Below are 7911 nucleotides of genomic sequence, written 5' to 3' on the forward strand. Positions count from 1 at the left end.
GAGAACTATAAAACCTTAATCAAAGAAATCAAAGAAGAGGTAAAGAAATGGAAAGATATTCCAAACCAAGCAGGAGGCATCACTCTCCCAGACTTCAAGAAATACTACAAAGCCACAGTCATCAAAACAGTGTGGTACTGGTATCAAAACAGACAGACAGACCAATGGAACAGAATAGAGAATCTGGAAATTAACCCTGACACCTATGGTCAATTAATCTTTGACAAGGGAGGCAAGAACATAAAATGGGAAAAGGAAAGTCTATTCAGCAAGCATTGCTGGGATACCTGGACAGCTGCATGCAAAGCAATGAAACTAGAACACACCCTCACACCATGCACAAAAATAAACTCCAAATGGCTGAAAGACTTAAATATATGACAGGACACCATCAAACTCCTAGAAGAAAACATAGGCAAAACACTCTCTGACATCAACATCATGAATATTTTCTCAGGTCAGTCTCCCAAAGCAATAGAAATTAGAGCAAAAATAAACCCATGGGACCTCATCAAACTGAAAAGCTTTTGCACAGCAAAGGAAACCCAAAAGAAAACAAAAAGACAACTTACAGAATGGGAGAAAATAGTTTCAAATGATGCAACTGACAAGGGCTTAATCTCTAGAATATATAAGCAACTTATATAGCTCAACAGCATAAAAACCAATCAATCAATGGAAAAATGTGCAAAAGACCTGAATAGACATTTCTCCAAAGAAGATATACAGATGGCCAACAAACACATGAAAAAATGCTCAATATCGCTGATTATAAGAGAAATGCAAATCAAAACTACCATGAGATACCACCTCACACCAGTCAGAATGGCCATCATTAATAAATCCACAAATAACAAGTGCTGGAGGGGCTGTGGAGGAAAGGGAACCCTCCTGCACTGCTGGTGGGAATGTAAACTGGTACAGCCACTATGGAGAACAGTTTGGAGATACCTTAGAAATCTATACATAGAACTTCCATATGACCCTGCAATCCCACTCTTGGGCATCTATCCGGACAAAGCTCTACTTAAAAGAGACACATGCACCCGCATGTTCATTGCAGCACTATTCACAATAGCCAGGACATGGAAACAATCCAAATGTCCATCGACAGATGATTGGATTCGGAAGAGGTGGTATATATACACAACGGAATACTACTCAGCCATAAAAAAGAATGACATAATGCCATTTGCAGCAACATGGATGGAACTAGAGAATCTCATTCTGAGTGAAATGAGCCAGAAAGACAAAGACAAATACCATATGATATCACTTATAACTGGAATCTAATATCCAGCACAAATGAACATCTCCTCAGAAAAGAAAATCATGGACTTGGAGAAGAGACTTGTGGCTGCCTGATGGGAGGGGGAGGGAGTGGGAGGGATCGGGAGCTTGGGCTTATCAGACACAACCTAGAATAGATTTACAAGGAGATCCCGCTGAATAGCATTGAGAACTATGTCTAGATACTCATGTTGCAACAGAAGAAAGGGTGGGGGAAAAACTGTAATTGCAATGTATACATATAAGGATAACCTGACCCCCTTGCTGTACAGTGGGAAAATAAAAAAAAATAAATAAATAAATAAAATCAAAAAAATAAAAAATAAAAATAAAACTACAAACACAATTACAATATACAGAGGATTTTAATTTTCTACATTAACACAAAGGACTTTTACCCTGTACATTTTAGTATTATTATTAGTCTTTTTAGGGCCCTACCTGCAACATAAGGAAGTTCCCAGGCTAGCTCTAAATACTAATCACACTAGGGATTAGTTCTCAAAATATGAATTTTGAAGGAACACAAACATTCAGTGTATTTTTTATATGTGTGTATGTCTACACGTGCATACACATACACACACATCTGTTTCTCTGGAGAACGCTAACTAATACAGTCCCTGGGTAAGGACCAATGCCCAAGCCCATAGCTGCAGCCCAAGCCCCAGGATGAGGAGTCACAGAAACTATATGTGGATGTAGGAAATCTGAGAATAGAGGAAAACATGCCTCATTATCCCAGATGTAGCCCAGAGAGAGTACATACCTCTCAGAGAAATCCCTCTTCTAAAACAAAGAAGTGTTGCCTGAGATGCAAAGGTGGGCACACCACGACATATTCACAAAACCCTGCATGGCCCAGATACAAGGAGGAAGCGTGCATTCTGGGACAACTAGAAATTTCACGGGGCCTAAGGCTAGGATAATGACGTCATGCCAGAACAGCTGGGAAGGAGGCTGGTACCCAAGGGAGATGTCAGAGGGGCCCAAAAGAACAGAGATCAGCCTTGAAGCCACATACCCCACCACTGCAGGGAGAACAGAGGAGACAGAAGGTGGAAGGTGCTGAGGTGGTTGAGCTTTCTTAGAAAGAGACTGCATTTAGACTGAAAGTGCTGTTGGAAATATCACATGGCAGACATGTGATGTGGCAGGAAGGGGCAGTAATGCACAAGTCAAATTTAGTTTTAGAAAATAGAGTTACAATTTTTTTTTTGTCTTTTTGCCATTTCTTGGGCCACTCCCGCAGCATATGGAGGTTCCCAGGCGAGGGGTCTAATCGGAGCTGTAGCCACTGGCCTACACCAGAGCCACAGCAACGCGGGATCCGAGCCGCATCTGCAACCTACACCACAGCTCATGGCAACGCTGGACCCTTAACCCACTGAGCAAGGCCAAGGACCGAACTCGCAACCTCATGGTTCTCAGTCAGATTCGTTAACCACTGCGCCATGACGGGAACTCCTAGAAAAGAGAGTTATAATTTAGCATTCTGAGTCTTCGTGAGCTCTTGTAGGGAGAAGCCTGGCAGAGACTATTTATCTTGCTACTATCCTCTTCCCTCTTTCCCATGCAGTATGTTTTCCTGGGGCCTAGAATGCTGGGCTATCCCCCTCCTCTTGACTGTCTAGCATTCCTGGTTGAAATGGGTTTCCATGGGTTTCAGAGCCCAAGTGTTTTTATGAGCCCCCAACTCCTGGACCACCACACCTTCTGAGACATGGATTGAAGATTTGCTGGCAATTGTTTTAAAAAATCGTCAAATTCAATCTTTTTAAAAGACAAATCCTCCACAAAGACATCCCATGCACAGTATTTGGAATCAATTTCTTTGCTCCCATTTAGCTTTCTCTTTCCCTGTGTTCATAAGGTGTTCTCTACAATCACAATTTTTAAAAAGAATATCAGGGTCATGGAGTTCCCATCTTGGCTCAGTGGTTAACAAATCTGACTAGGAACCATGAGATTGCGGGTTCAAACCCTGGCCTTGCTCAGTGGGTTAAGGTTCCAGCATTGCTGTGAGCTGTGGTGTAGGTCGCAGATGCAGCTTGGATATAGGCCAGCAGCTACAGCTCCCATTGGACCCCCAGCCTGGGTGCGGCTATCAAAAAAAAAAAGGACAAAAAAATAAAAATTAAAAAAAAAAAGAATATCAGGGTCAGATATCCTTGTCATGCAGTCTCCACTATTGCTTATTGTCTCATCTGCCTTTAAATGACGTGCCACTCAATGTTCCCTGACATTTTTGGGAGACCAATTCCAAGTTTAAGCAAATCCAGGAGCTTTGATTGCAAATCAGAAAGAAAACAGATAAACATTCTAAGACAAAAACAAATAAACCACTATTCATAAGTACAGTTGACCCTTGAAAAACTGGCTAGGGATGGAGGTATTGACCCTCCACACAGTCAAAAATCTGCATATAATTTATAACCAGCCCTCCCTTTAAGTGGTTCCTTAGTATCAACAATTCTGGAGTTCCCTTTGTGGCACAATGGTTAACAAATCCAACTAGGAACCATGAGGTTGCGGGTTCAAACCCTGCCCTTGCTCAGTGGGTTAAGGATCCAGCGTTGCTGTGAGCTGTGGTGTAGGTTGCAGATGCAGCTCAGATCCCGTGTTGCTGTGGCTCTGGAATAGGCTGGTGGCTACAGCTTCTAATAGACCCCTAGCCTGGGAACCTCCATATGCCGCGGGAGCCGCCCTAGAAAAGGCAAAAAGACCAAAAAAAAAAAAATTCTGCATACAGAGTCAACCAACTGTGGTTTGTGTAATACTATCCCATTTACTGTTGAAAAAAATCTATATAGGATTTCCTGTTCTTAACAGCAGGTTAAGAACTTGACTAGTATTCACAATGATGCAGGTTCAATCCCTGGCCTCACTCATTGGGTTAAGGATCCAGCACAGCCACAAGCTGAGGTGTAGGTCACAGTGTGGCTCAGATCTGGCATTGCTGTGGCTGTATCGTAGGCCTGAGGCAATGGTTCCAATTTGACCCCTAGCCAGGGAACTTCCATATGCCAAGGATATGGCCCTAAAAAGACACACACACACACACACAATACAACACTATTGTGTAAGTTCAAAGTGTACAGCATGATTTGGTACACGTGTGTATTGTGAAATGATTACCACAATGAGATTAGTTAATGCATCTATCACTTAACATATTTACGTTTGACTGTGTGTGTGTGTGTGTGTGTGTTGTGTGTGTTAGGAACATTTAAAGAGCTCTTAACAAATTTTGAGTATATAATACATATTATTAACTCTAGTCATCACGCTGTAAGTTAGGTCCCCATAACTTATTTATCTTTTACCTGAAAGTCTCTTTTTTTTTTTTTGTCTTTTTGCCTTTTTTAGGGCCGCTTCCTGAGGCATATGGAGGGTCCCAGGCTAAGGGTCTAATCAGAGCTATAGCCGCCTGCCTACACCACAGCTCACAGCAATGCCAGATCCTTAACCCACTGAGCAAGGCCAGGGATCGAACCCGCAACCTCATGGTTCCTAGTAGGATTCATTAACCACTGCGCCACAACGGGAACTCCAAGAAATACTTCTTTCTTTTTTTTTCTTTTAGGGCCTCACCCATGGCATGTGGAGGTTCCCAGGCCTGGGGTCTAATCGGAGCTACAATGGCCAGCCTGTGCCACAGCCACAGCAACTCAGGATCCAAGCCGCATCTGTGAACTACACCACAACTCACAGCAACACTGGATCCTAAACCCACTGAGTGAGGCCAGGTATCAAACATGCAACCTCTTGGTTCCTAGTCGATTCATTTCCGCTGTGCCAGGAGGGGAACTCCACCTGAAAGCCTTTAAACAGAGAAAATAAACATTTCAAGTTTCCTCATCAGAAAAAAGGGGTATTCAGTAAAGTAATTCAGTCACACATATTTTTTAAAAAAGTTATTTTAGCAGGCCTATGTCTGTAGCAGTGTTATTTGCATTAGTCAAAAGGTAGAAGCAACCCAAGTTTCATTGGCCAATGAATAGATAAACAAAATTTGTTATTTACATAACATGGAATAGTATTCAGCCTTAAAAAGGAAGGAAGTTTTGACGTATGCTGCAATATGAACCATGATGACATCATGCTAAGTGAAATAAGCTTAACAAAAGAACAAATACTGTTCCATTTATATATATAGAAGATTCCTAGAAAAGTCTCTTTCACAGAAAGAATGGTGGTTGGCAGGGAGCCAAGGGTGAGGGAAAGGGGGGGTCATTGTTTAATGGGTTTCTTTTGCAAGATGAAGAGTTCTGGAGATGGATGGTGGTAAAGGCTGAACAACAACATGAATGTACATACTTGTACTACACTCTTAAAAAATATTAAAATCAGAGCTCCTTGGGGACCTTCTGATTAAGGATCTAGTATTGTCTCTGCTATGGCTCAGCATTTGATCCCTGGCCCGGGAAATTCTGCATGCCATGTGTACTACCCAAAAAAATTTATTAAAATAGTAAATCATAAAAAATAAATTAATAAATGAATAAAGTAAAATTGTAAATTGTAGATTATATATATCTTTTACCCAAAAAAAGTGAAACTCAGTTATTTTATACATTTCCATCCCTAATTTTCTCTCTCTTGTTTAACCCAGAAGAGGGTAAAGAACTGTAGTTCTTTAATTAAGTAATTAAACAATAAATAAATAAATAAAAATAAATGCTACTCCTAGCACTCATATAGTTAAAAATAAGCAGTTATATTTCACTTTACCAACTACACCAATATAAACTTGACTGAATATTTAAAGTGTTTATATAAATGTAAAGAAAAGACTGGAAAATAGATACAAACTACATTTTTGCCTCTCAGAGCATCCCTGGAAGAGGTTACTGTGTGAAAAAGGAGATATTTCTGCTTCATACAATTCTACATTGTCTCTATTATAATGAAATTTAGCAACTTTTTTTTTTGCCTGTGTCCATATCATGTGAAAGTTCCCAAACCAGGGATTAAGAACTTGCCACAGAGGTGACCTGAGCTGCAGCAGTGACAATGCCAGGTCTTTAACCCACTATGCCACATGGGAACTCATTTAGCAATTTTTAACAGCCATTTTAAAAAAAGGATGAAATAGGTAAAAAGATATTCTTTTCAGTAAGTGGTGCTGGGAAAACTGGACAGCTACATGTAAATCAAGGAAACTAGAACACACCCTCCCACCATGCACCAAAATAAACTCAAAATGGCTGAAAGACTTAAATATAAGATAAGACACCATCAAATTCCTGGAAGAGAACATAGGCAAAACATTCTCTGACATCAACTTTACAAATGTTTTCTCAGGTCAGTCTCCTAAAGCAACAGAAATAAAAGTAAAAATAAACCAATGGGCCCTAATCAAACTCAAAAGATTTTGCACAGCAAAAGAAACCATTTTTTAAAAAAAAAGACAGCTTAAAGAATGGGAAAAAATAGTTTCAAATGATGCAACTGACAAGGTCTTAATCTCTAAAATATACAAACAGCTTATACAACTCAACAGCAAAAAAAACCAACAACCCAATTGAGAAGTGAGCAAAAGACCTGAATAGACATTTCTAGAAAGAAGATATACAGATGGCCAAAAGGCACATGAAAAAATGTTAAATATCACTGATTATTAGAGAAATGCAAATCAAAACTACCATGAAATACCACCTCAAACCAGTCAGAATGGCCATGATTAATAAGTCCACAAATAGCAAATACTGGAGAGTGTGTATAGAAAAGGGAACCCTCCTGCACTGTTGGTGGGAATGTAAGCTGGTACAACCACTATGGAGAACAGGATGGAATACTTTAGAAAACTATACATAGAACTACCATATGATGCAGCAATCCCACTCTGGGGTATATATCCAGACAAAACTTTCCTTGAAAAAGACACATGCAACCATATGTTCATTGGAGCACTATTCACAGAAGCCAAGACATGGAAACAACCTAAATGTCCATCAAAAGATGAATGTATTAAGAAGATGTGGTACATGTACACAATAGAAAACTATTCAGCCACAAAAAAAAAAACAAAATAATGCCCTTTGCAGCAACATGGATGGAACTAGAGACTCTCATCCTGAGTGAAATAAGTCAGAAAGAGAAAGACAAATACCATATGATATCACTTATATCTAGAATCAAAGATATGGCACAAATGAACCTTTTCGCATAAAAGAAACCCATGAACATGGAGAACAGACTTGTGATTGACAAGGGGGAGGAGTAGGGATTGGGATGGACTGGGGATTGGGAGTTAATAGATGCAAACTATTGCCTTTGGAATGGATAAGCAATGAGATTGTGCTGATAGCACTAGGAACTATATCTAGTCACTTATGGTGGAGCAAGTTTATTGAGAAAAAGGAATGTATATATGTATGTGTGAGTAAGTCACCTTGCTGTACAGTAGAAAATTGACAGAACACTATAAACCAGGTATACTGAAAAAAATAAAAATAAATTTTAAAAAAGGATGAAATAATGTCATTTACAGCAACATGGCTGGACTTAGGGATTATCATACTAAGTGAAGTAGGTCAGAAAGAGAAAGACAAATATCATATACCACTTATACATGGACTCTTAAAAAATAATATAAATGGGAGTTCCCGCCGTGGC

Source organism: Sus scrofa, chromosome 2, assembly GCF_054392235.1.
Source record: "Sus scrofa isolate SSC_HxYL_T2T_F1_AM1 chromosome 2, Sscrofa_HxYL_maternal_Yorkshire_Landrace_v2.0, whole genome shotgun sequence".
NCBI lineage: Eukaryota > Metazoa > Chordata > Mammalia > Artiodactyla > Suidae > Sus > Sus scrofa.